The 26,827-nt window shown below is 56.0% G+C and overlaps 1 protein-coding gene across 6 annotated transcripts in view; it reads right to left on the reverse strand.

The window, feature by feature from the left end:
• LOC107320959 (ankyrin repeat and fibronectin type-III domain-containing protein 1-like) overlaps positions 1–26,827 on the reverse strand; it is a 106,577-nt gene that overhangs the window by 47,905 nt on the left and 31,845 nt on the right. The window lies entirely within an intron of this gene.

Below are 26,827 nucleotides of genomic sequence, written 5' to 3' on the forward strand. Positions count from 1 at the left end.
CGTGCTGCTGACATCATGCCGCGCCGCAGCCCTTTCCAAAACAGCTCCGAGCTGCTGCGTGGGGCACAGGCAGAATGATGGGAGATGATGTGCTGGGAGATGTACTGGGAGCTGTGCTGGGAGCTGCCCTCGGCCAGCACGGCCCTGGAGTTGGCACAGAGGGGACAGTGTTGGTGTGGGGCTGGGTGCGTGGGAAGGGGCACTGCCAAAGGTGTTCTCCAACATATACACACACAGTGAGACCTGACGTCCCTGTTGGGCAAAAAGGTGAATGCCGGACGCTCCCAACAAACAGAGCCAAGGAGAGAGAAATGGCACAGACAGAGACCCAGCGGGCAGCAGGGCACTGCAGGCACCGGGGAGGATCTCTGGGCTGGGCTGGCAGTGGTGCCACGCAGCTCCTGGTCCTCAATGGGCTCATCGTCCTCCTGGGGTCTGCATGGAACACCCGCACCGAGGGCACCCAGCAGCTGCTCACCCAGCACCTTCTGCAGGAGATCTGCCCTCCAAGGGCTGGGCAGGTGGGAGAAACCCATAATGGAGCCTTTGTTGGCCCCGGGGCTGCCCGCACCCCCCAGCTCCTCGCTCCCAAGCCCTGGGGCTGCCTCCCTGCCCGAGGGGGGCTGACTCACGCGCTGGGAGAAATTAATAAGCACACACAGAAGAAGGCTCATCCCTCCAGCAGCAGCATGAATCACGGCTCTGCCTGCCTGTCCAACGCATTGTTCTGCACTGAGTCAGTACTGCTGTGCAGGTTAACAAGGGCAGAAATTAAAAGTGATGGCCCACAAAATGCAACAGCGCTGAGAAATTATAAGGCAGTGCTACTGTAAGGAAGTTAATGGGACTGCCCACAGAGCCCCAGAAAAGACGCTCTCTGTACTCCAGCTTCTCACCAGCTGCCTCTTTGCAGCCAAGCCCTCCTGGTGCCTGCAGTGCTCCCCATTGCCCCTCAGTGAGGGACAGCACTCCATAGCCACCACCTCTGTGCTGGGGGGCTCTCCTTGGCTGGGGGGAGAGCCCTAACCGAGCAATGTGTGTCTCAGGGCTGGGGGCCATCCCCAGAACAAAAGCTCTTGCCAAGAGCAGCTGTCACTGTTTCCCACCCAGAACAGCTCCTGCAACACCAGGGTGCATCACCAATGCAAAGAGCAATGATGTTTAGAAAGTACATCGTAACCTCAGCATAGCAGAATGTCTGCTGTGGAACACCTCAAGTGCTCTTCAGGCCCTCACCTCCAATAGCCCTCATGCTTTGCAACTTGGCAGGTACTATGAGAGTACACCAATATGGGCTGTACTGCACTCAGAGAAAGGTGGGAGCAGAGAGAAAGAGAGGAGACACCCAGTTTGGGAAATGGGGTCAGCTGCTGGGCTGCCCGGTACGAGAGCATGAGCATACCCTGGAAATATGAGCTGTGCTTTAAGTGATCCCTTCTGATCATATCTGCCACCAACGACTCTCATCCCGCTCCAACAGCAGCTGATGGATCAGCTTTGAAGATATGGCACAGCAGCAGGTTCTGCAGGTTACGTCCTCTGGTATAAGAAAGCACTTCCCCACAGCAGTGCTTCACTCACTTCCTTGCAGCTCTGGCTAATAGACTTGAGCCCAAGAGACAGACCAAAGCACCCCCAAGGACACTGTGACTCACGGTGCCATCCCACACTGTGCCGGGACCCCAGGGCAGCTCCCACCCACCACCAGCACCTCTGCTTTGTCACTGCAGGGCTGGTGGACATGAACACACCGTGACACGCTGCTCCATCCCACCCAGCGGTCCCACAGAAAGCTAATCTGAAGGAACCATCAACTGAAAACAAAACAAAATCTGCTCAATCTGGCGAGCGCCAGAGGACCCGTTTTCTTCGACAAGGATCCAATTCAGCTCCAAGAGGACAGTTATTAGATTTTAAATGAATGGCAATCGATTATTAAGAGCGCATTCATCGGGACTGGGTAGATGTGTAAGAAGATACCCACCTATTACATAGCTGTGAAACCACACTGAATGCGCTCCTAATGACCAACTGGTATTTACTTAACATTCAATATCCATTGCTAGGGAAGGTCTCTCTAGATTTAATAAGCCTCTGTTATTTTATGTTTAATTAAATACCGTCCACTATTAAAAACATATTTAACTGAGGTCAAAACCAGTAAAAACTGTATCTTATAACACAGCTGCTAAACCTCAAATATCTCCTTAATGATTAATTGGGATTTAGCACGATTGCTGTCCGACCGAGAGCACGTGGAAGCCAGAAGCTCCAAGATTCAAGGACAAAAGTGCTTTGCTTCTGCAAACAATTCTGCTGGTTGAATAGAAAAGTAGCAGGGTGGTGGGAGACTCAGCCCAGTGTAAGCCAAGTGTGGAAGATCCAGCATCCAGCACATTCAGGTGCACAACGCCTGCACAGCCCAGTGGGGAGCTGGGTCACAGTGCCCCACATGCCCCATGGCCTGGGAACCTCACTGGACCCATCCTGCTCAGCCCTGACCCAGCTCTGCTGCAGAAGCTCCGGGAAAGTGGACTGGGGGCCTCCAGATGGGACACAACCAGCTGGGGTTACTGATGGTCGGGACTGACAATGGTTGGGATGGCCAATGGCTTGGGATTGTCAACGGACTGAGTCCATGGTTCATCACCCACAGCAGCTCCTCCAGCAGGGACCATCAGTGCCGGGAAGGACCTGGAGCTGGATTTGCTATGATGGCCTAAGCCCTCCTCTCCACTCCATTCGTCATCAGCGCCACTGGGCACAGGGACAGCTGTGGGGACGGGGGCCTCTCAGCTGGGAGAAAGAAGCTTGAACAGAGAGCAGGGAGAAGTTCAAAGCGTGTCAGCACTTGGGATAAAGCCATTCCACCTCAATAACCTCCTGCAAGAGGATTTGATTCTTGTTGTTTTCATTCTGAAAGCCCTTCAAAGCAAAATCTGATACTAGCAAAGAATTAAATAGAGCTGTGCTTACCCACACAGATTGCACAAGAAAACAAAAGTAAAAATAGAAACAGCAAGAACAAAACTGAATGCAGAAGAAAAGCTCAAGAGTAGAAATCCCGGGGGTCCTCTCATTCTGTTGTTCCCTCCTAACCTCAGGGATGTGGTGGCAGCAGGGTCAGGGATGGGAGTTAAGAGCCCAGAAGTTCAGCTCAGCACTGGGCAAACCCAAGTGCAAGCTGTGAGCTCACCGCACTGCGGTTGGAATTGGACCACGGTGGGGGATTTAGTGAGATGTCTCAGGCAAATGTCAGCCCTGAGCAGCTGGATGGGGCTGAGACAAGCAAAGCCCTGCCCCAAATCATGTCCTAAGAGCAGCTCATCATCCTGCCACAGATGTCATTCCAAAAGAATAAGAAGCCATCGCTGGCATCTGACAAGGTGTCACGCTGTGCACTGAGATGAGGTGGGTGCTAATATCCATATTGAGCAGGCACCTCTGGAGGAAAATGTGGAGATAATTAAGAGCTTCTGACACCTTAAGGGATCCTGGGAGTCCCAGCAGCGTACCCCGAGGGAAGCAGCAGCACAAAGCCAGCTGGGCGCTTGTCTCTGCCTCCCCAGGTACTCCAGGGACAGGACGGGAATGAAAAGGATCCTGTGGGAGGATGCTGGTGGAATAACCACGTCACCAAAGCCACTCACATCCCAGATCTCAGCACCAGGAGGAAAGTCCACTTGGTCTTTCTTAACTACCTTCTCTGAGTACTGATTTATATGTACACATAAATGCACAAAGTGCCTATTTGCTCTTCACAACAGCCCTCCCATGAACTAGCCATACCACAACAGTAAGCAACCCATGGCAGATACCATCTGCGTTACTTCAAAGCCACGCAACACATTAAGCAAATAGCAGAGGTGTCTGTCTGAGGAATATGGTGATGAAGGACGTCTCCATCTCCAGATCAGCCTTGGGGACCTGCTGTGACATGGAATGCTGTGCCAGGATGCAGGGCAAGGAATGCAGCACCCATCTGCCCCATCTCATTCAGGAAAAGTCAATGGATGGGAAGAATCGGGAGCAGCTCCTGAGAAGCCTCCCTGGTCCAGCAGAGGAAGGAGACACCTATTTCAGACATGTTCATCCTGCCTGCTTCCCTTATGTTCCCGGCGCTCTGTTCGTCTTCCAGTGAGTCCACCTCTGTCTGATTCACTCTACATAAGGGTCCAAGAGCTCTGCTGAAGTCAACAAGCCAACACTGAATGCTGGTATCTGTGAATGACTCCTGCAGGGCACGGGAAACCTCAAGTGCTGCACCTACACAAGCACAAGGGTTTGCTTGCTTCAGTTCACCTCTTGGTATCCTTGCCATGCTATGATTCTCATGGCAGATGACTAAGGAGTACCTCCTCCGCCAACAGAAATAGGGTTGCATGGATGTCTTCAGCTGAGGCTCCAGGCCACGTGCCATAAAGGGCTGCGGGGGCATCATGGATGTGTGGGATGAGGAAGCAGGGCTAAAACAACCCCTCTGCACCTCTGCTCCCATGGCATCATGGCAGCAATTCGGCCAAGGCTGAGGGCAGGACAGCCAATGCCTTGGGGGTCGGGCAGACAGCAGCAGGGGGTCATGGCAGAGCCAAACCCCATCTCCATGCCTGCTGCAGCTTTCTTAGGTTTCACATCTTCCTCCATTAGCTGCCTGCAATGCAATCATCGGCTCCAGTCATCTCTGCAGCCACCGTTCCTCTGCTGTTTTATGCACCTACACCATAGCAGCCTATGGCACACTTGGAAATGCCCATTTCTCTCCATCCCCCATGTAAAAAGCCTGGACACACGGCCCAGACACCAACACATGCCGAGAACTCCATCCTGCCCCAACCACAGCAGCACAGCACGGCTTAATTCATTACAGCCTGCAAACCGCCTTGAGATCCTCCCCTGCTCCACAACCCCAGGGCTGCTATTTGCTTAACCCCGCCGAGCAGACGGGGCAGGCACCCAAAGCCGCGGCAGCACTGGCTGCTTCAGCCGGCCCCACGGAGCAGCAGTAGATGCATTGGCTGCTGCGAAACAACAACTTCCTCCTTTCTTTTTGCTGGAGTTAGCTGGGGTTTAGGCTGAGATTTCGGCTACGTTTTGCAGCCCGTCTTTCTGGAGACAACCACCCGCCTGATGCTGGGCGAGAGCGCGATGTCTGAGACCACGAGCGGTTGTGTTTATTTGGGTTCCAATCTTCCAATCATTCAGAACCCTGGGAAAATGAAGCTGCGTTGCTGGGGCGAAGCTTTTGAAAACTGGTTTTAATGTGGGGTTGATGTGACGTCTGCAGCCCCTGCTCTCAGCTCCCTGCAGCTCCATGCAGCACCGCAGGGACAGCAGCTCCATGCGGCCCCCGAGACATCCGGGGAGCGAGCACTGAGCCAATGCCAGAACCCGACACCGCACCGGAATGTAGAAAATTGCAAATGATACTTTAATTCCACAGTCACTCACCGCCAGTAGCTCCGGCCATGGGAAATACTGGGGTAGGAGCATGGCTGGGAGCGTCCGCACAGAGCACAGCCAGCCCCAGCAGAACCCAAAGGGCTGGAACTGGGATATATCAACCAGCGCTCCCAGTGTGAGCAAGCTGTGCCCACCCGATGGTCACACCAAGTGCTCCTGCCCACATCCCATGTCCCTGCTCAGCCATGGCACCTCCAGACCCTGCCCCATCCACAGGGCAGTGCCTGCTCCCTGCATCTACTGCTCCCCAGGAATCAGGAAGTCGTGGCTTCAGGACTTGTCCCCTGTTTTGCCTGGTGCCTGGCAGAGCTCCGGAGTGACACAGAGTCAGAACAGAACCAAAATGAAACACAAGACAATGTGGAAAACTCAGAAAGTCCATGTCCTGCCCACCAGGAGCTCAAGAACTGCCGCGGTTGGATTTATTGTCAGGGTAATTATCAGATACAGGAGGATGTGAACTCCAAACTCCCTGGGGCAGCTTGGAGTTGGATTTAATACCACGCAGAGCTCAGCCAAAAGTGTTACGAGAGAAAAGGGGCAGCACATTGGGATGAGGCTGCTCTCATATTTCAGGAACTTCCTGCTCCAGTTTCAGGTCTTCCTTCCTTCCTCTCAGCCGTCCATCTCAAGTCAGTGGTTTGGACAACAAGGAATAACATGATTCCCTGTTGTCGCGCTCCAACAGACAGAGCTCAGGGTTCCACGGCACCCAAGTGGCTGCCACCTCCCTCGGCTCTGTCTGCACCCTGGGATGGTGCCAAGCATCCTCCTTCCCACCATGGCCAGGAGCAACCAAGCCATGACCCAGCCTACCCCATCCCTTGTGACAATGAGCAGCAGCAGGTGAGTTCCCACTCAGAATAATAGAACCATTGGAGGATGACCGGGCACTTCTGCTGGCCACAGAGGCCTCATCATTGTGTCCACACCAGTAAAGTGCTACAGGTATGGATTAGGTTCCCACAATGGAAAAGCTCAGTAGTACGCAGCATTAAATCCTTTTGTGCCATGTAGAAGGTCCCTAAGCCAAAGTCTCTGTACTGCAAACATGAGAGCCCTGAGATGCCAGTCCTCAGCCCCACATTGAGCAGGGGAGAGAGGTGGGGGTTGGGGTAAGAACTCAAAGTCACGAGCTGGAAAGCTGTCACTGGGCAGCTGTCACCCCACTGCCACCAACGGGGGCTGTAGGAACCGGCTGGGCCACGTGCTGCACCCGCTGCCTCCTTCCCACACCTCTCTCTCCTATGGGGTTCCACCTTCAAGCAGATGCATCAAAGTGAAGAGCAAAGCTGAACCAAGGGCACTTCTGGAGATGCACAGCCCAGGGCAGAGCACAGCAGCATCCCGGTGCCTCCTGTGCCAGACCCAGCTCCCAGGAGCCCTGTGTGCCACCTGCAGCACGCAGCCCCAACGTGCCCAGGGCAGGATTTCCCCTTCCAGCAGCACAGCCCAAGGTTTGCTTTGTGCTCTGCATAAAGGGGAGAGTGCAGAGGAGAGATGAGAGGAGCGTCACACCGTGCGATGGAAGAGGGTAACTCGAGCTGTGGTCTACCCTACATTCCTTGTGGCTCCAGATCCCCAGCCAAAACAAAACCAACATTTTCCCTTTTTTTTCTTCTTTTTTTTTTTTTTCCCCCTATCCTTGAGGCCAAACAGGAGGTGGGGGCACCCCCACAGCACTCAGCCCAAGTCCTGCTGGCTGAGACCCAGCTCAGTTCCTCCAGCTCCCAGCACTGCTCCCAGCAGCACATGGCCCAGACCCAGGGTCCCCCTGCAGTGACACCTCCACCCACCCACCACAGCCCTGAGGGTCCCCCCGCTCCCCTACCACCTCCTGGTGTGTTTATGGGAAGGTTCCTGCTACCCACAGTGCCCACAGGAAGCCATGGGGCAGGGTGGCAGGAGGAGGACACCAAGCCCTTGATGTTCCATCCTGTGCCATCCCGTCCCACCTGCCAGCAGGAGCGCTCTCCAAACTGCTGCCCACCCCATCCCCGAGCAGCAGATGCACTGAGTTGGCCTTGGCTTGGCCATACGGCAACACTGGGTGCTAACGTCCAGGTGTGAAGCACCAAGAAATCCCCGTGTGTTCATGCGGGTGCATTCAGTATCTGATCCCTCCAGGCTGCCCAACCGCACGGGGTTAGAGCTCACATTTGGGCACATGCTGCCATTCACTGCCCAGCCCCAGCCATGGACCAGGGGGCCCCGCTGGGCTCACGGCAGCAAGATGCAGACAGGGGAAAGAGTTAACGCTTCCCCCAGCTCAGCTCGTAGGCTGTTATTCAATACATTATTGACGTTGAAAAGTCGTCACGTTACAATCCAGCAGTCCACGAGTATTAAGAGGAAAACAGAGGCATGCAGAGCGAGACACACACCGCGAGCTGTGGGCCCCTCCGCGCTGCGGTTACGTTGCTGCACACAAACTCCTTTCCCAGACTTGGTTTCCTCCCCCACCACTCCCATTTGGTGCAAAACCCACCCGGCCCACTTAATGCCGCCGTGAATCCCAAATCCTGCTCACAGGAGGGATTACCCGGGGGGGGAACGGCGGCCGCGGGCTGTTCTCAGGCTCCAGCGGCTCTGATGCTCTGCGGCTGACATCGGTGCTCGGGGCCAAACCCTGCAGGGAGGGCTCCCATGTGGGACCCCGTGGCTGTGCCAGGGGCTGCGGTGGCAGCAGGGCAGGAGGGGAAGGCAGCACCTGCCCAATGTAAGAGTGGGGTCAGGCTTCTCGGGCCGCTGCTCGCCAGCCACCGCACACCTCACTTGTATTTTATTTCATCCCCTGATGGGCAAAATGTGTCCTTAATTTGTCCTGAAAGAAAAAGAGGGCGAGCTGCATTCTCACATCCAGAACGAAGACAACACGCAAAGCCCTTTAGAAGCCGGCGCCACACATACGACGTGCTCCTTTTTCTAATTAGCGACGCTTTTCCCAGCGAGCAGAGTGGGGGGGCTGCACACCAGGCCCTGCGCCGCTGCCCCTCGCGCCCCTCTGTGCCCGGCTGGGCCCTCCCCACCGATCTGTCCCCAGAGGGCAGTTCTGGCTCCTCTCACACAGCACAAACGGGGGTTCATCTGGTTTCAATCCGGCCCCTCGCAGTAGCTGTCACCATGGGTTTGCTGGCGGGGTGAAGGATGCCTTTAATGGAGCCCTTTGCCCAAGTGACAAGCACTCAAACCTGTAGCTGTGGCAGAACCCCAGTGCCCCGCTGGTACACCTTGGCCGTGGGGCAGAACACAGCGGTGCTTGCAATGAGCAGACACGGAGCAGCGTTTGCCGGGCTCCAGCCAGCACCTGTGGCCGCAGCACAGCAGCACGGGCTCTCCTGGTCCTCATCCCCTCCCCCAGAAAGCCCTGGGAACCGCAGGAACCACAGAAATGCATCCCCGTGCTGCAGAGCCTCCCTGCGAAGGGCACGCTGTGCTGCCGGGGAGCTCTGCCGCCCGCACCGCCTGGCCGCCCGCCAGCCTCTGACAGCAGCTGTCACATAAAAGCAAACACTTAAAACCATTACATTTACAGCAGTTTATCTTGAACGCCGCCGAAGGTTTTGACGTCGCTCCACGATGACCGAGTTCAGTGGGTTCCCCCTGCAGCCCCCTCCTCCTCCCAGCTCGCTGTGACGCCACGACACAGCACTGAGGTCACAGCTCACCCCGTCCCACGCAGGGACCATGAGCTGCGTCACTCCATCCCTGGGCACAACACAGCCAGCATCCGGCTGCCAGCAAACAGCACCATCCTGCACCAGGGGACACAGCCCCTTGTGATGCAGCTCCCAGTCCCATTGGTTTTAGGGCTGTGAGGGCACACTGCTGTCCTGTGTCCAGCTGCCACCCCCAGTCCTTCCTGACAGGGCTGTGTTCCATCCTTACATCCCCCAGCTCATACTGAGAGCAGGGGTTGCCATCACGCAGGTGCAGACCTGGCACCTGGCTTTGCTGAACCTCACACAGCTCCCCTGGGCTCCCTGCTCAGCCTGTTCAGGTCTCTTTGCATGGCATCAAATCCCTTGGGTGCACTGACAGCCCGGCACAGCCCGGTGCCATCTGCAAACTGCTGAGCATGCATTCAGTCCCAGTGTCAGTGTCACTGATGAAGGTGTTGAAGAGCATCAGTCCCAGCACTGACCCCTGAGAGGCACCACTCATCATTGATCTCCACTGGACACTGAGCCATTGGCCACCACTCTCTGGGTGTGATCTCATAACCAGTTCCTCACCCATCCAACAGCCCACCCATCAAATCTCTCCAGTTTGGTGAGAATGATGTTATGGGCAGTTACACCACACAGAGGCACACGGTTGGTCAGGCAGGCTCTGCCTTTGGTGTGGCCATGCTGCTTGTCCCATCACCTCCCTCTCTCCTCCCCTGGCAGCAGTGCCCCAGCGTTCCCCTTTGTTTCCATCCCATTCAGTGCACATCAGCCATGAGTGATTTCCTTGCAGAGCAGCACAGCGCTGGCACAGCCCTCACATCACTGGGTGTTTTCCCCACATCTCCCACTCTGTTTCCTGCACTCCTCCTAACAATGTGACTTCTTTTCTGTATATATATATATATATATATATATATATATATATATATATATGATTTTAAGCCCATTTTCTAACCATTTTGCCAACGATCAAAAACACACCACAAGAAGAGAGCAGGAGCCCCAAACCAGCACCTGGTGCTTCCAAACCAACACGTGGCATGTAGGGCTGGGAGGGAAGTGAGGTGCAGCCCCAGGAGTGGGACAGGCACAGAGCTGGGCCAGGCCCCGTCCTGCTCCTGGGCTCCCATGGGCTGCCATGTCACTGCCATCACTAAAGCACTGTGCTGTGAGGTGATGTCCATCCTAGGACAGGGCTTCGATTGGTGTCACCATCACCGGAGCCTCTCATTCTCCTTCCTCCACGCTCACATACAGATGTGTGTGATACAAATGAGAAACCATACTTGCAAGGAAAAATGGCAGCAGGAAATTAAAAGGTTGGTGTGACAGCATGAGCACGGCTGTAAGGCGCAGTGCCTGCCCTGTGCTGAGCACACTGCCGTGCTCACCCAGCTCGGCTTTTCTCTGTGACATTTCTCTTTGCTGCTTTTACTTCTTAAGGCACAGGTGAAAGAAGGAGAGAGGCACTCAGCCCCGCACAGCATGCACAGCCTCAGCAAACACTGTCAAGGCTCCTGCCCTAGATGTCTCTTGCTAACATCCTACAGGTGACCCTGCTCATCTCAGGCACCTCATGAGGCTGCCAGAAACCCAACAGAGGCCAAATTACAAAGAGAGCAACAGCATTGACCCGTCTCCATCCCAACACACACAGGTCCCACAGGACAGCACCGGGAGTGCTCCTCCGAGCATCACCACGCTGCAGCCGCCATCCTCGGGCTGCCGCTGGCATCACAGCATGGAGCCAGGAGGGAGAAAGGGAAATGGGACCTGCAACGGGCTTGGCACCGTGGGAGAGTGGAGGAGGGAGGGGGTCGGGGAGGAGGGGAGAAGCAGAAGTTTGGGAAAGCGGGAGCCAGACAGCCAGGGGATTTCGCTGCGCTTTGCCATCGCCCTGAGTGCTCCATGGGGTTGGGAGCAGCGAAACCCGATCGGCCGTTAACCCTGGAATGCGTGGAAATGACAACTGCGCATAACTCCGGGGAATCTGCAACGGTGCCCCCGCGCCCGGAGCGGCAGCGCCGACCGCGAGCCTGCGGCATGAGCTCATCGCGGGGCTAATACCCTCCATGAGCCCAGCCTGCAGGAATGCGCCGCGCTGGGGGCCGGGGGGACGCGGGGGGACGCGGGGGGACACCCACCTGCCCCGTCCCCTTCCCTCCCTCCCCACCCCCCGTTTCCCACAGGTCACACGCAGCTTCGCCTTCCTCTGTTCTTATTTTCTGCTTTGCAGAAAGGGGTTGAAAGTCCCGGGGTGCTTCCCCCGTAAGGCAGCCTGCTCCCTGACACCAGGGTGAGACGGGTCATGGAGCACTGAGCCCTGCCAGCTCTCAGGCTGCCCGCAGGTTGCAGAGCTGAGCTCCTTGTGACTCCGTGAGCAGCCCCAGCGCTGCCAAGGTCTCCCCGGCACGTGCTGACATACAGGTGACAATGCAGGTGACACACGAGCTGGGAGCCACAGCAAGGCTTGTATTTTGTTCTGCATGAACCGGGGGCTGCTGCCACATTCTCTTCTCGTGGCATCTGCTGTAAACCCAGCCCTACACAGTGGGCACATGCAGGTTGTGTGCAGGGGAGCAGGATCCCCCTGGGCAGTGGCGCTGCAGCAGGACTGTCTGCTGCCCGCTCTCCCTGCTCAGCCCTTATTCAGAGCTGCTTTATGCTCAGAGGGAAAGCCCCACGTGGAACCTCGCAGGTATCCAAGTAAGGGGCTGCTCGACAAATTGCTTTGAAACCTACAGAGTTTATTCTCTTGAGAGTCTTTTCTGTGTTTCATCTGCAGCAGCCTGAAATATCCTTTGGCAGGTGCAAATGTCTTTACTGAATTCCAAGCTAAGATCTATTAGTAATACCGCTGGGATGGGGTTTTTTTTTGACCCAACTGGGAGAGGTGAGTGCGTGGGAGCCTCAGCCCATGTAAATCCACAGGGAGTGTGGTACTGTGGAGGATTTTATTCCTATGAAATGCAGCAGGACTTTGGGAGCAGTCACAGGCTTTGGGGTGCTCAGCAACTGCTGTGCATGGGGCAGCACTGCTCCTTCATGGCCACCTGGAGTCCTTCCTGTGGGCAGAGCAGCTCTCCCTTCTGAGCTGGTGAAACCAAACCAAACCACAGCAACAAAAGGAGACGTGTCCATATTCCACCTCATTGCCAGGGGGGGAGCAGTGAGAGCCGTGCCTGAGCACAGCTCCACACCATGCCCACAGCCCCGCGGCCGCCTTGGGTTACACAAGGGAAGTAGCCCAGCCCGGGCTCCCATTTCCAAACACCTCGCCTTCATATGCCAGGGTTGCATCAGCTCCTGTGCCCGTATTTATAACTGGTCCTAATACCCGATATTCCATTTCCAGTAGCTCATGGGGTGAGCTCAATGTCCGGGGCTCCGGCCAAGCAGCTGCTGCCAGCGTGATCCCTCTTCCCTTCACATCCTGCTCAGTAAAGCTTCCCACTGGCAGCCCAGTGCCTCAGCTTACCTCATGGGCTCCTTAATTAGCTGACGAGGCATGAGGCAGTCTCATTAAAGAGAGAGCTGACAAGGGTGGCCACAGCCGACACCGTGTGGCTCATTGAACCTCTCCTGCCCTGCCTCCACCACAGCCAGCACAGCCCTCAATGGCAGGAGGGCCCCAAAAGCTGGTTTGGGGCTGACAGATGGGTGGGGAGGGCTTGGCCCGAGGGGGCCGGGCCTGGAGTGCAGAGGGGCCCATCTCCATCAACGCACCGGTGCCTCCAGGAGGAGACCTCCAGCTGCTCCAGTGATAAATAAGAAACGATCCGATGAAAAGAGCGAATCTTCCAGGCACCGGATCAATCTCACACCTATTAAATGTACAAAGCCACCTCTCAGATTAACCACCATTTATAAACCTTGACACCGGGAGCAGATCTGGGCTTGGCTGGGACCCATCGTGCTGTGCCTCGACACAAAGCAACCATCAGAGCCCCTTAAATCTCCATCCCCCAAGGACTTCACAGCCATCCACAGAGAGACACACACACAAATCTGGCACAAACAGCAGCGAAAGATCAGCTCAGAGCTGGGCCATGGAGCCCAGCAGGAAAGTGCCCCAGCAAACACAGGGCTGAGCACTGCTAAGGACACAGCAACCATCGGAGCATCCCCTGGCTCAGCCCAGGGCAATCCCAGCACTTCTGCAGGACAGGAAACAGGATTGATTTCTCCTCTACAAACACATCTCCTTCCATTTCTGTCCTCTCAAAGCAGAAGTTCAGCTGTGATCTACATGTCAGAAACAAGGTTTCCCAAGAACGCAGGGATGTGACATGGCAATGGGAATGAATGGAGCTACCAGCAGAAGAGTGGTCTGACCCCAACGGAGCCAACGAATCCCATCTTAGGAAGAAAACATTCAAAACCTCACATTCCTTAAACTTAGAGTCCAAAAGAGACCAAAATCCACATCTGAAGCGTACAACACACGCTGCCCCACCACCCTCTGCTGCACGCCCCCAAGTGCAGCCCCTCACTGCACATCACGGGGCTCAGCTGCTGCATCAGAGGCAGAAATGCATTTGTGTCCTCCCGAAGAGCCACAACTGCTGCTGCTGCCACTGTCTTGCTCTGGTGCCATGGGAAAAGTACTGCGGACCCCCATGAGAGCTCTCCTCCCAGGGGAGCAGCATCCCCCCACTCCTCACTGCTCCTTTTGAACGAGCAAGAGGGGAAAAAAGGCCCCTCTGCTAATTTTATAGGCACGTCACAAATCAATTCCTCTCCCAGGGAGAATATGGGAAGGGAACTCCCGGGGGTTGTTTTAACAGTGAGCCCAGATATTGGGCTGCCTGTGGGGCTGTCCAGCATTGGCCTCTTCCAGAAGCACTGAGTGGGGAGGATGGAGCAGCTCCCTCAGCACTGGGTTCAGCTGCCAGGAGGGGACCTGCATGCTCAGTGCTTCTCTGCAGGCAGCACTGAGGATGTGGATTTGTATCCCAGCCCCTGCTGCAGGGCACTGGCTTTGCCCAGCCAAAAATGATGAGGTGAAAAGAGCCACTTGAGAGGAGCTTTTAGTGATACAGGTGGTTGCACAGACCCCAGGGTACATTTCCAAAGCTGAACAGCTCTGCTGAGGGCAGGCTATGAACTGCCCCGATCTGATGATGCTTCATAGCAGATGCTCAGGATCAGCCCTGCAGCCATCGCCATGGGCACCGGCTTTATGCCACAGACCACTGGCAGCGTGAGGCAGGCAAGCTCAGGCTCAAGAGCAAAGAGATCGGATTCCCAGCACTAAGCAGCAATTAGGGCTCTTATCCGAAATCCCCTGATGCCAAAAGCAATCTTTACATTGGCTTCCAGCAGCTCTGCTCACCTCAGGGCAGGGACAAACCTGAAGGTGGCAGGGCAGCCCAGCTCTGCTGCTCCCCACTGCCCACAGGAGCACATCCACAGCCACACAGCCACCGAGCACAGCCTCCACCTGAACACAGCCCAGCTCCGGCCCGTGTGCTCACACACTATTGACTCTACAGCTGGAAGGTGGTCCCCTTCTGGGTGGGCTGTGGGGCACTGTGGGGTGAGGGCACAGGGAGCTGCGTGCCCAGCCCAGTGCTGAGGGCTGCAGCCAGGGCAGGGGGGGCAGAGTCAACGCCTCGTCTTCTGGTGGCGGCTCATGTACAGTAACATCTAAATATATACTGAATGGAAAGTGTGGAGGGATTTATTTTTGTTATTGTTGGTCTCAAATGATGCTGGCTGAAACGGCCCCGCTGAGTTACAGGGCCTGGCCAGGAGCACGCGAAACATTATCAAAGGTGTGTCATAAAGCAAACACCGCTGGGAGCCGCAGCGGGCGCTGCCAGCACGGCCACCCTGCAGCGGGACAACGCTCTGCACCCCATGGAGCCAGGCTGGCATCATGCAGCTCCAATGGCTGAGGGCTGTGCCAGGCTCTGCAACAGACCCTGCTTCTCCCTGAATGGCCTCCGGTTGTGCCAGGGGAGATTCAGGTTGGATGCTAGGAAGCACTTCTCCAATAGAGTGCTCAGGTGCTGCAATGGGCTGCACAGGGAGGGGGGGAGTCACCGACCCTGGAGGCATTCAAGGAACGTTTAGATGTTGTACTGAGGGAGGCGGCTCAGGGGGCAATATTGGTGGTAGGTGCACATCTAGAGGGCAGGATCTCACTCAGCAGATCATCTCTCAAGTTGTTGTTGTTGTTGTTGTTTAAATTGTGCCTCTTTATTAATCCCAGACAGAAATCTGAAACCCCCCTTTAAAAAAAAGAACCACCAAAGATATATAATGAGTTTCAAAGCCGTGTCACATAATTAATGTCACATTTATCTCTTCAGCTGGAGAGATAAAAAGAAACCATCTACCCATGTCCTCGTTATTCTTTATTCCTCCTTTAAAGCCTGGGTTTAAATCTTTGGAATGGGGATGGGATGGGGGGGAAGCGCTGACTTTCCCTTTACCCCACACAGTGATGCCAACAAGAAGGTTCCCCTGCCCCATCCCACAGCTGCGTGTGGCTGGTTGGGGTCATCTCCCCTCTGGATCCCCATCCTCTGCCCACCAGCACCGGGCACCTGGAAATCATGCTGCTCCCATTCCCACAGCACTGCATGCTGCCACGGATGGACCTCTGCCTTTAGGAACTGCCAACGCTCTGGGAGCTGGAGGGCAGTGAGCTCAGCTTCTCTGCACTACCAGCACCAGCAGCGAGCTCAGAAGTTGCTCCTTCCTGCCCCACATGGCACCAACAGAAGAAAAAACCTCATATCCCCCTCCCCACTGCTTGCAGAGCATGCAAGTGTACTTAGGGACACACAGAAAGGAGCAGTACGAGCTCCCCATGTGCCCTCGTCTCCCATGACATCTTTGTAGATGTGGGACATGACTGCACTTAAGCCACGGCCCAGGCGCTCCAAATCCCTAAACCACAGCCACATCTCTGCTAACTGGGGTGGGGAAAACAGTGAGCCCAACAGAGCAGCTCCTCGTGCACCAAAGCATGCCAGCAGATGTCCTTTCCACTGCACAATGCGATCACCCACCGCTCACCCTGCCCAAGTCCCAGTGCCAGCCCCATCCCCAACACTGGGGACAAAGCCCCCATCACCCACCCCCCGAGGCACCGCACACAGCCCAGACAGGCATTGCATTTGTTGAATGAAGTTCATTTATACAACAGGCTCTACAGACGCACCGAGCGCTCGCTCGCGGGGCCGCCCCGCAGCAGCAATCCCTTTATCTGTTTATTTATTGAAAGATATTTCTGTAGGATAACACACCCAGCGAGACGCAGCTTTCCTCGCTCAAACAGCGCCTTGTAGCACAGGCAGCTATGGACAAACTTTCGGAGGGAGGATGATGAATTAAAACCAACACAGCCTCGCGGAGGGAGCTCCCCACCAGCAGCGCAGACGGGTGAGTCAAAGCCGGGCTCGCAGCACCTGGAGCCTCAGCGTCTGCCCCTGCTGTCCGTGTGGTCTGGGCAGGACACTGAGCTCACTTCCCCACAAGATGCCAACGCGATGGAGCCTCCAGGACTGCCTTCACCACCGGTGTCCCTTGGAGGAATCCCTTTTCTATCCCCGGCTTTGCACCCCATTAGGGCATCTGCATGCAGTGTTCATGGGGGAAACTCAGCTGCCACGGGGCTTCTGCCTCTCCTTGCTGTGGTCTCACCTCTGTATTCACCTTTCTGCCCAGAGCAAGGAGAGGCAGAGGGCAGGAGGTGCAGACAGAAAGCAAGAGCATTAAAACATGAGGAATGAGGGCATCTGGGAGCCAGAGTCAGCGATAGAGTGCTGAGACCCCCCTGCATACAGGCATGGACACCTGGTTCAGCCCATGGCCACTGCTGTGCCCTGATCCCACACCTTCGGGAGGGGTGAGCTCTGCACGGACAGCAGCAAAGTAACCAGGAACTGCTTCGGAGCGTTCCTGGGCCGGACACCTCCTTGGAAAAGCAAAAGCAAGAGCACAGCACCTCCTGCTGGCACTGCCGGGCTCACAGAGCAGGGCTGCACAGTGCAACAGCAGCACCGGCGTGTGCAGGTGGGATGTCACAGAGCAGGGAAGTTTGGGGGTGTAAGTACAGGCATACAGTGAGATACGTACAGCTACATGTAATGAATCTTAAGGTAACTCACTTGGAATGAAACTGCTAAGGGATGCAGATCAGCACCTTATCACTTTCTGCAGGCGAGCACCGAGAAGCACATTGTCAGTTCTGCGCCCTGCGTGACAAACATGCAGTGTGACAACTGCTGTGTCTGGGGCTGTTTGCTGCCACCGAGCAATGGAGCTTGTGCTGATGCACAGGGTTTGCAAATCGGTTTATATGTGGCCAGAAATGACCCAGTTCTCAGTGACTTCAGCCGACGGCCTCCTGCAGCACGTAACCAGCACAGAGATGGGCCCATTGCAAGGCTGAGCACATGAAGCACGTCCCACTCGTGGTCCCGACAGCACTGATGTGTGCCCCACATGCAGCTGCTGGTGCAGTTTGCTGCACCCACGGGACCTCAGCCCCAGCACAGCCCAGTGCATCCCTGACCTGCAGCCCCAGGACGGTGTGTCCCTGCAGTAGGTGGGACAGATGCCAAGGTGATGCTGTGCTCTGCCCAGAGGGAAGGCAGGGAAGCAGCCTCACGTCCCCCTGCACCTTTCAGCATGGGGACATCAGTGCAGAGAGAGGAGTGCATGCTGGCATGCTGGCACTGCCATCAGCAGTGGGCTTTCAGTGCAGTGACATGGGAAGGGACTGGGACATGAACTCCACGTGCGGACACTTGCACTTGGGTTTTCCTTTACCTCTGCCTTCCCAGCAGCAACACAGCAAGGCACTGCTCCCCTGCCTGCTCCATGGTTTTGTTTTTCCCTATGACCAAACCCAATCACTGACCTGGCATCCAGTGCCAGAGCCTTTCTCTTGAAAGAAAAAATAGAACACAGCTCTTCACACAGCACTTTGCTGTGCAGCCCTTTGAAGCCCACAGAGATCAGCTCTGCGCATCAAAGGGCAGCACAGGGCTTGGACTCGGACGGCAAAACGCTTCCAGGCACCAGGAGATACCATCAACACTGCTGGACGCCTCCGAAATCCCACTGGGAAGGCGAGCGGTGCCGCTGCCAAGCCCACCAGGAAGGGATGGGGAGGGAGCCCTGCTCGCATCTGAGCACTGAGCAGAGCGGAGCAACAAGCAGACTGACCTTCCCTGGCGCCCGGGCTTCTTTCAGCTATGCACACCCTTACCCAGGAATCTGTGGCAGGAGGAACCCAGAGCAACAGGGGAGGGCTGGCAAAAACCACTTCTCCCATTTTATCATGGACCAAAGCTTCACTCAGGTCTGCTTCCCCTTGGCTTGCACACTGCGCTGGGTCTACCAGCATATTTTGGGTAATTAAATGCACATTTGCTGGTCAGCTCTAATATATCCAAAGGGACAACTTTCTGCCTGTGTTTGGTTTAAACTTGAGGGTGTTGTGCAGTTGTTCCAGTGGCACAGAGACAGGAGATAAGACATGGCAGGCAGCGCCTGGCTGCGGGGTGCCTGCGGGATTAGCATTTATCCCATAACCAAAGGGAGACGTGACAACATGAGGAAAGCAAACCACCACAGTGTTTCCTTACAAGGCACACGCTGAGCCCTCAGCTGAGCCCACCAGGCGCTCAGCATCTCATACTCTGCTTATTGCAAAGGCCACGCTCCCCCTCTGCTCTGCCCTCAGAGCACCCACCTGCAGTGCTGCATCCAGGCCTGGGGAGGCAATGAAGGTGCTCAGAGGTTGCAGCAGCTCTGCTATGGAGACAGGCTGAGGAGCCGGGGCTGTGCAGCATGGAGAGGAGAAGGCTGTGGGGGGACCTCACTGAGGCCTTCCAGTGCTTAAAGGGGGATGGACTTTTGATAGTGACAGGATGAGGGGGAATGGCTTTAAGCTCAAGAGGAGAAATTTCGGTTGGATGCACAACTGGCAAACGAAAGGATCAAACTGAAATACCCCAAACCAGCAGCAGAAATGAATGCAACTGCTCCTCCACCATGGGACTCATCCGTGGCAGGCAATATCCGTGTCCAATAAACCTTTTAAAGGTTCACTGATCACAGCTAGATGTGTCATAAATCTCCCTGAACAGTTTATTATGCCCATAAATCTCTGTAAAAACGACTTTATCTCATCTGGATCGGCAATTAAGCCAATTCTGCTCTGCCTGCAGCTCCTGTGCAGACGAGGTGCTCAGTCCTCACCAAGCAAAGTGGGCGCAGACCCCCCCAGCCCCACAGCTCTGCCATCACTGCACTGCAGGGACCACTATGAACCCACACGGAGATGCATTGCCTCCCACACCTCCGCCCTCCGGAAGCAGACCTGCTGCCAATATCCCCTTTTCCACTTTATCTTCTAAATGTGCTGCTTAAGAAGGGGGAGAAAAATTAGCTTAGAGGATTACTCAGAGTGCCAAAATACATGCCCTGCTTCTAATTCAAGGGGGGCTTTGGCTGCTGAGGGCTTAGCAGATGCTTTGTCAACAGTTCTTATTGTGAAACGTTGATGTTTTATGGTCTCATGTAAATCAGGTGGGTGAATGCACAGCCATCATCTGCTTGGCTTGCAACTACAAGACCCAGTTCTGGGCTGCCCAGCCTTCCCTGTGACTTGGGTTCCCATCCAGCCGCTCTCTCTGTCATCAGGGCAGCAGATCGTTTCCCCCATGGGAACAGACATGGGGCACCTTTAGAATCACGGCATCCTGAGTGGGAGGGGAGCCATGAGGACCATGGCTCCACACAGCATCACCCCAAACCCAAAGCTGTGCTGCCATCCCCATCACCACCTCAGGGAGGGACCAGGAGCCTGAAAAGCACCCGGAGGAGAGGACCTGAGCATCCCTGGGACAGAGCCCAGCCTGGGGAACACAGGCTGCACCGAGCATGGCCGGGCTCCCAGCATGGCAGTGTAGATGCACACAGCACCAAGCGGGGACTGTGGTTTCCATGGCAATACCCGGATGCCATCGCAGAGGATTAGATGGTGGCAGGATGAGAAGCAGGGCTGGGGAAGGAGGTGAAGCTGTGACAGTGACGCCGTGGATGGACAGAGCCCTCGGCGCCGATTTTCACGCCCATCTTCCCTTTTTCAATTCTTTTCCAGCATGAAAGTCCCAATTTAAATGGCAGCCTTTGACACCATCAGAAACCTTCAGAGCGTTTCACACTCTGCCCCTTCCTCCCACGTCATCACAGCTCTGTCTGCCATGGAAATAAAGGGGTCTGCACGACCCAGCCCAAATCTGCCTCACACTGAGACCCTTTGAAAGGGGCTGAATGCAAAGTGAGGGGAAAATGATTTCTTTATTTATAAAGATCGCATCTCTTGTCATTCTAATCCACTCCAAACACTCCTGGCACTGCACAGCTGCAGGTTCAGTCGAGAATACACGAACAAGCAACAAACAAACAAATAACAGCAAGTCCCCACGCACAAGGTGGGCAGGGGGAGCACTGCTGGGCTGGCTGCTGCCGAGGTCTGGGCAGCCCCTTCATGCACAAAGCCCATCCCTGCAGGGCTGTGCTGGATGCTGCCAAGTGCCCCTTCACACACACCAGCTCTGCTCTCTGCTGCAGTGCCCAATGGGAACGTCGAGGAGCTGGGATGCAGCAGGAATCAAGGCAGAGCACTGCAAAGCACTGCACGATGCTCCGAGGGGAAACGGGACCTAGCAGAGCTTCCTAAGGGCTGCTTTGCAGAAGGGATGATTTCATTTGTGCAATGAAAAGAGCAGGATCTGAGCGCAGGGCAGGGTTGGTGTGGGGCTGGTCACAGTCCCAACCCCACATGATGAGACACGACAGGTTTGCACGCTGAGGGTCTGGGGCCCTGCAGCAGCAGCAGGGCACGACAGCGCCTGGAGAGCGTATGACAAATTCGGTGTCAAAATAAACAGCTCCAAGGAGGCTCAGCCAGCTGATCCCTCGTCATGGTCACACTGCAGCGTCCAACCCAAACACAGCACTCACACGGCCGGTGGTCCGATGCAGAGATGGGCAGGAGGGACATGGGGGGTGTGCCAAGGGGAGGGGGTCAGCAGGATGGCTGTGGGGTGCAGCGGGGCTCACCGTGATGGGGAGCCACATGGAATGCAGGGGCAGACAAACAGTGATCCCCGTGTCTGTGTGGGTCAGTGCAGTGTGATGCCCACAGACAGCCCCACTGCCTGCCCACCCCCACACTGCACAGCACACAGCATGAGAAATGGTCCTGTCCCCCCCCAGCCTCTGAAACCACCCTTCTTAAAAAAAAGGTCCCTGAAACAAATGGCAGCAAATCCCGATGCAGAGCACACAATGGAGGCTTCAGTCCTGCCCAGGGGGAGGGGGAGAGGGGCTGTCAGTGCCCAAATAAATTCAATTTGCTCATTAAGAGGCGAAGGGGACCGCGGGTATTCAGGGCCCCAATTAACATTCCAGTAGCACTGCTCTGCTTTCGAGGAACAATCACTTTTTTGGGGGGAGGGGCTGTGATGAGTGTGTGATGCTCCTGGAGAAAGGAGCCACATCTGCATCCCAACAGCACCCAGCTCCTGTGATGGGAACCACCAAACAAAACCAAGAGTACACAAAGATGGAGCCTGTGCCAACTGAACCCGCAGATAAAGCCTCTTGTGACCACAGTCCAACATCATTTGCCTTTGCTGCTGATCTAAACGCCCTCTGCACAGACTGTGGCAACAGAAGGAGGCATCTTGCTGCTGGGCTGCTGGTTTCATATTGCCAGCTCTAAGTGCCCAAGAGCTTGGAAAACCCTCACCATGTAGGACACACCCAGTGCCGAGAAGTGTGAAGATCTACCAGCTGAACATTGTCGCCATCTGCAGAAGCCTGAGCTCTTCCTGCCTCTGCAAACATCCCCTCATAGAAACAGGCTCTTCTTTCCAAAGCTGCAGACTGGTCATTAAAATTAAAACGTGAGAGCGGAGCATTGAGATGACCGAAATGCTAATGGCAGCCCCGGGTCAAACCGCCTCCCCTGTCACCCAGCCCTCCTCGCCAGCACATTCCTGCCACTAATGAGGCCCCACCGCTTCCTCCTTCCTCCTCAAGTTGCTCCTGGTGATGCAAATCCACCGTCTTTGTTTCTATTCTTGGAGGAAAAACAGAACCAAAGTAAATAGCAAAACAGCTCTAAGGTTTCAGGATCCTTTCTTTTTCCACCCTTCCCAACAGGGCCGGGCTGCCGCTGCGTCAGAGCGAGGTGACACCCGACCCCAGACATCGCCCTGCGCCCACCGGAATCGTTCTGCTAATCTCCAGTCTCCGGTGTCCCCTTGGAGCTGCAGGACTCAATGAGCATTACGTGTCCCTTCCACCTTGGGATGCTCTGTGACCCCCAGAACTCTGCTGCCCTGTGCTCCCAGGGGGCTCGGGAAGCACCAGCAGCCTCCAGCAAGAGCAGGGTCTGCAGAGAGCTCACCATGCATCCCATGCAGGCAGAGCTGCCCCCTCCAGCAGGCTGGGGAGGGGTCCCCAGCAGAACCTCTGCCTGAGGAGATGACCCCAGCCCAGGATGCACGCAGGGAGACCTTGCATTGCTCAGTACGTGCCCATTACCAGGGTACAGGCACACAGTGCTGCACAGCAATGCAAACCAGAGCCACCATCTCCCTGCAGGTGCCAGCAAAACAAATGGCAGCAAAGTGATGGCTGTGCTGCCATCATGCTGCAGGGCAGCCAAAAGCTGGGGCTGAAATCAGCTCTGCTGCTTTGCAGACGCTGCAAACAGAGATGGCACAGAGAGGCACGTTGGTGATTTTGCAATGAAACCCTCTATTCAGATAGAGGTTCTGTCTACGACACCCCCAAAACCACTTGCTGGGGTTCAGTGAAGCCCAGCATGCAGACAGCATGAGGTGAGGTGCAGAGCCCCGATCAGAGCTGACCAAGGGCAGCAGCAGATGGACACTCCTGGAAGGCAGCAGTGGATGGCAGAGCTCTGCTCCAGGCACAGCTGCAGGGAAGAGCAAACAGCCCCACAGAGCCCAACAGCTCTCAGTGCTGTTCAGACATGACCGCTGCCCTCCTACCCTCCCTCAATGCACTTGGACACAAGAACATGAGGATGTGAAGGTGGGGAGAACTCAGACCTCTCCAGCAAGGGAAGGGATGGGGAAAACAAACCCCCCTTTCTCCAGAGCTGGGGAAGGAACAGTCCGGGCAGTTTGAGAGCCGTGGATAGGCGTGTGGCAGCACCCTGAAGTGCAGTGCTGCAGAGACCTCTTGCAGCACAGCGCTGCTACTGCACGCCTGCCTGCAGCCCAGCATGGGATAGTAGCACACTGCTGCACACCCAGCTCATCCAGGGCAAAGTGCCACCTGTGAACAGACACTGCCCTGAGTGGCTGCCAGCTCTGCTGCCAGCTCTGCTGCCCGTCCACCTGGCACATCTTTGAGGCTTGATCCTTGAAACCACCACGACGTGCAAAAGGGTCTCAAACATCCCACTGCAGGAGCTGCTTGCAGGGAAGGTGCTTTGCAGAGAGCTGCCCCATTGCATCAAGGATGCAGGGCACTGCTCAGAGCCCCACCTCTATAGACAGTGAACTCTGAGCTGCATGAAGACAGCGCTGCATGAAGCCAGGTGTGCTGTCCAGAGTCTGGGGGAGCAACTGCAAGAGTTTGAAAGGAAGAATAAGGCAGCACGTCTACCAAGGGAAACGTGAGGAACAAGAGGCTCCGTGACCGGCAGCAAATGTGACCTACTACGCATGGCCTGAGCAGTGAGCAGGCTGGGATGCAAGGATGTGCAATCACATTCAGCAGGAGCCATTCCTGCTGTCAAACCAAGAAATGAGAGGAAATCAGGGTGGCAAAAGATACCCAGCTGTGCCCTTTGGGACCACCAGGAGCAGCCCTGGCTGCCAGGATGTGAACACCAGAGGGACCCAGGTGGAAGGTGCACAGCCACCATCACAGTCACTGGGAGGGGACAGGCAGTGGTGGCACAGCAGGACCTCCTCACCAGGACCAGATCCTGCCCCCGCTCCAGCCCTGACAGTGCAGGGCCAGGTGTCCTTGCTGCATCCTGGCACCCTCAGCACCCCGCAGCCCTGCTGCTCTTGCACAGCACCAAGCCAGCAGAGGGAGCAAACCGTGTGGATTCATGGCAGATGGAGTGCTTTGTTCCTGGGGCTGGGACATTAGGGATCTAGAGGCCATTTCCCAGCATTCTGCAAGTTAGGAGCAGATCCAACCCACACTTGCCCTTGTAGGAGCCCTGAGCATTGACACAAGCTCCCACCAACACCCCACTTGCAGTGCCATCCTTTCAGAGCACCATGCGACCCTTGCTTGGATTTGGGGGCACTTCCCCCTGACTGGGATTCCCAGGGCTTCCCCACATTGTCCTGCAGCATTGGAGCACCACAGGCTCCTGCTGCAGTTCAGCCCATGTCACTCTGAGCATGCAGCAGCCCTGCCTGGCCCCGCTCCTGTTTGCTGGCTGTGCCGCGTCGCTCCCCACCGACCTGCAGCACCCAGTGATTCACGCCCGGCCTCCCCCCCTCAGTGCCCACTGCCCAGGACTGTTCTCTGATTGAGCCTCTGCCCAGCGCAGTGTTACATCATCATTGATTGTGTTTGTAATTTTTATCAGAACACTCACTGAAACAACAGTCAGCAAGTGAGCAGTGAGCCGAGGGCGGATCGCACAATGGGATGATGCAGCGCTGCTCTCATCCACCTCCATGTGTGTCTCCTTGAGACACACAGTGCCACCGAGCTCTGTAGAGCTGAGCACACGCAGCACCTTCACTGCCTTCTTCAGCCCTTTTGTGAATGGTGACCCGTCTGCTGAATGGCTCCAACCTCTTTTTCCTTCTGCTCTTGAGGCGGATGTTGCAAACACTCACAGAATGGTGGCGTTGCAAAGGACACCAAAGATCTCCCAGTTCCAACACTGCACTGTGGGCTGGCTGCCCCCCCCCCAGCCCATCCACAGCCGCAGACACCTCCAGGGACGGAGCATCCACAGCTCTGGGCAGCAGATGGAATCAGGGCAGGGCTGACCGTGGGCATCCCACAGGCCCAGCAGCTTCAGGATGAGATCAGGAGGTGGGGGTAACGCAGGGATGGGGAAGGGATGGCTCTCACCACACAGAAACCACAGCCCCACGTTGTGCCCCACACATTGTGGGTCCCTGCGCATCCCCAGCCTGACACGTGCCCCATGCCGAGGGACGCGTGCAGCTGTGACAGCAGCACAGCAGCGACCAAACGCTCCCAGCTCTCAAAGATGGGGACTGTGCCAACGTCAGCAGCCTGAGAGCAGAGCGAGGGGAAGGCTCGTCAGAAAGAAAATTCATTCTGACAATCACAGAAATCGGAATTCATTTAAAATTCAAATTATGCAAATTCCAGTAATCCCTCCATGCAGATCCATCACATGCCAGCAGTGGGACGGCAGACACGCCGCTGGCTGCAGCTTGCAAAGATCCATCCATCACCAGCTCTGCAGACAGCGCAGGGCCACGGGCAGCACCCAGGGGGTCCCTGCAGCACTGGCACCAAAGGGACGAGCTCCCATAGCCCCATGGGTGCAGGGTGCAGGCCCCCAGTGCTCCCACACCAGCTGCAGGAAGTTCTCTCATGGAGATGCATGGATGCGTGCTGCAAACATGAAGCCTCCATTGAGCAGAACCCCCAGAATGGCAGCCCTGCTCCACCTGCACCCGGATACGGCATCAACACCTTTCAGGCACAAGGACAGCAAGGAAATAAAAGTCATACACCATCCCTGCTGTGCTCCTATCAGCCCTATCAGTGCACCACAGAGAGCTGAAGGTCCACAGGCAAAAGCCCTCATGGATACAGAGGCTAAAGAGAACCACACACAGAGCACGGAGAGCTGGAAGAGAGCACAGTGCCCGCTCCTTACCCCACAGCAGGACCGCCCCAGCTGCACCCTGCAGTCCTTCAAATGCCACATCCTGCTGCTGCTGCTTGTTGCCGATACTCACTGCCTTCCCCAGCACAGGGCAGCAGCTCCAGGTCCCCTCTCAGTGCTGGATCCCAACCAGCTCCTGCAAAATCCTTGCCAGGGGCAGGATCAGCACCAGGGAGCACAAGCCGCTACTTTCAGTGACCCATGGGTTGCAAGGGGCTGGAAGAGCCCTATGCAGCACCCCACACATGGTGCGGAGCAGCTCCCAGACCCAGCCTGTGTCAACGGGTGGATCAGCCCTTCCTCTGGGCTGGGGGAAGCAAACAGACCCAGCAGCAGCGGGTTTATGGTGATACATTGCAGCTGCTCATGCCCCGCAGCAGGTGAGTCCCGCTGGCCTCCACTGATCGCCTGACAGCACTTCAGGTTGCACAGGTGCACGGTGCCTGCTCTGCTCCCATTGTAGCAAAGCCCTCATCTACTTCCAACCAACACCGGGTGCCTTTCAGTGCGGGGACACCTGAGCCCTCATTACAACCCCAAGCCAGTAACGAGGCGGGAGGAAGGCCACACAAAGCCCCATATTAGGTGTCTCTGGGAAAGGGAAGACGCAGAGCTCATTAAACATTGAGGGGAGCACATGGCACCCACAGAGCCTTGATCCCCATTTCATTCTGCCCAGAGGAATGGTGATGGGATACCCACACTGTGCACCGCCTGCTGAGCAGCAGCCACCCAACCTTACAGCAAGGCTGTGACCAGGAGCCACAGAGCCAGCCCAGCA

This window comes from Coturnix japonica, chromosome 13 (genome assembly GCF_054131305.1).
Source record: "Coturnix japonica strain WE chromosome 13, WE-NBRP24, whole genome shotgun sequence".
NCBI lineage: Eukaryota > Metazoa > Chordata > Aves > Galliformes > Phasianidae > Coturnix > Coturnix japonica.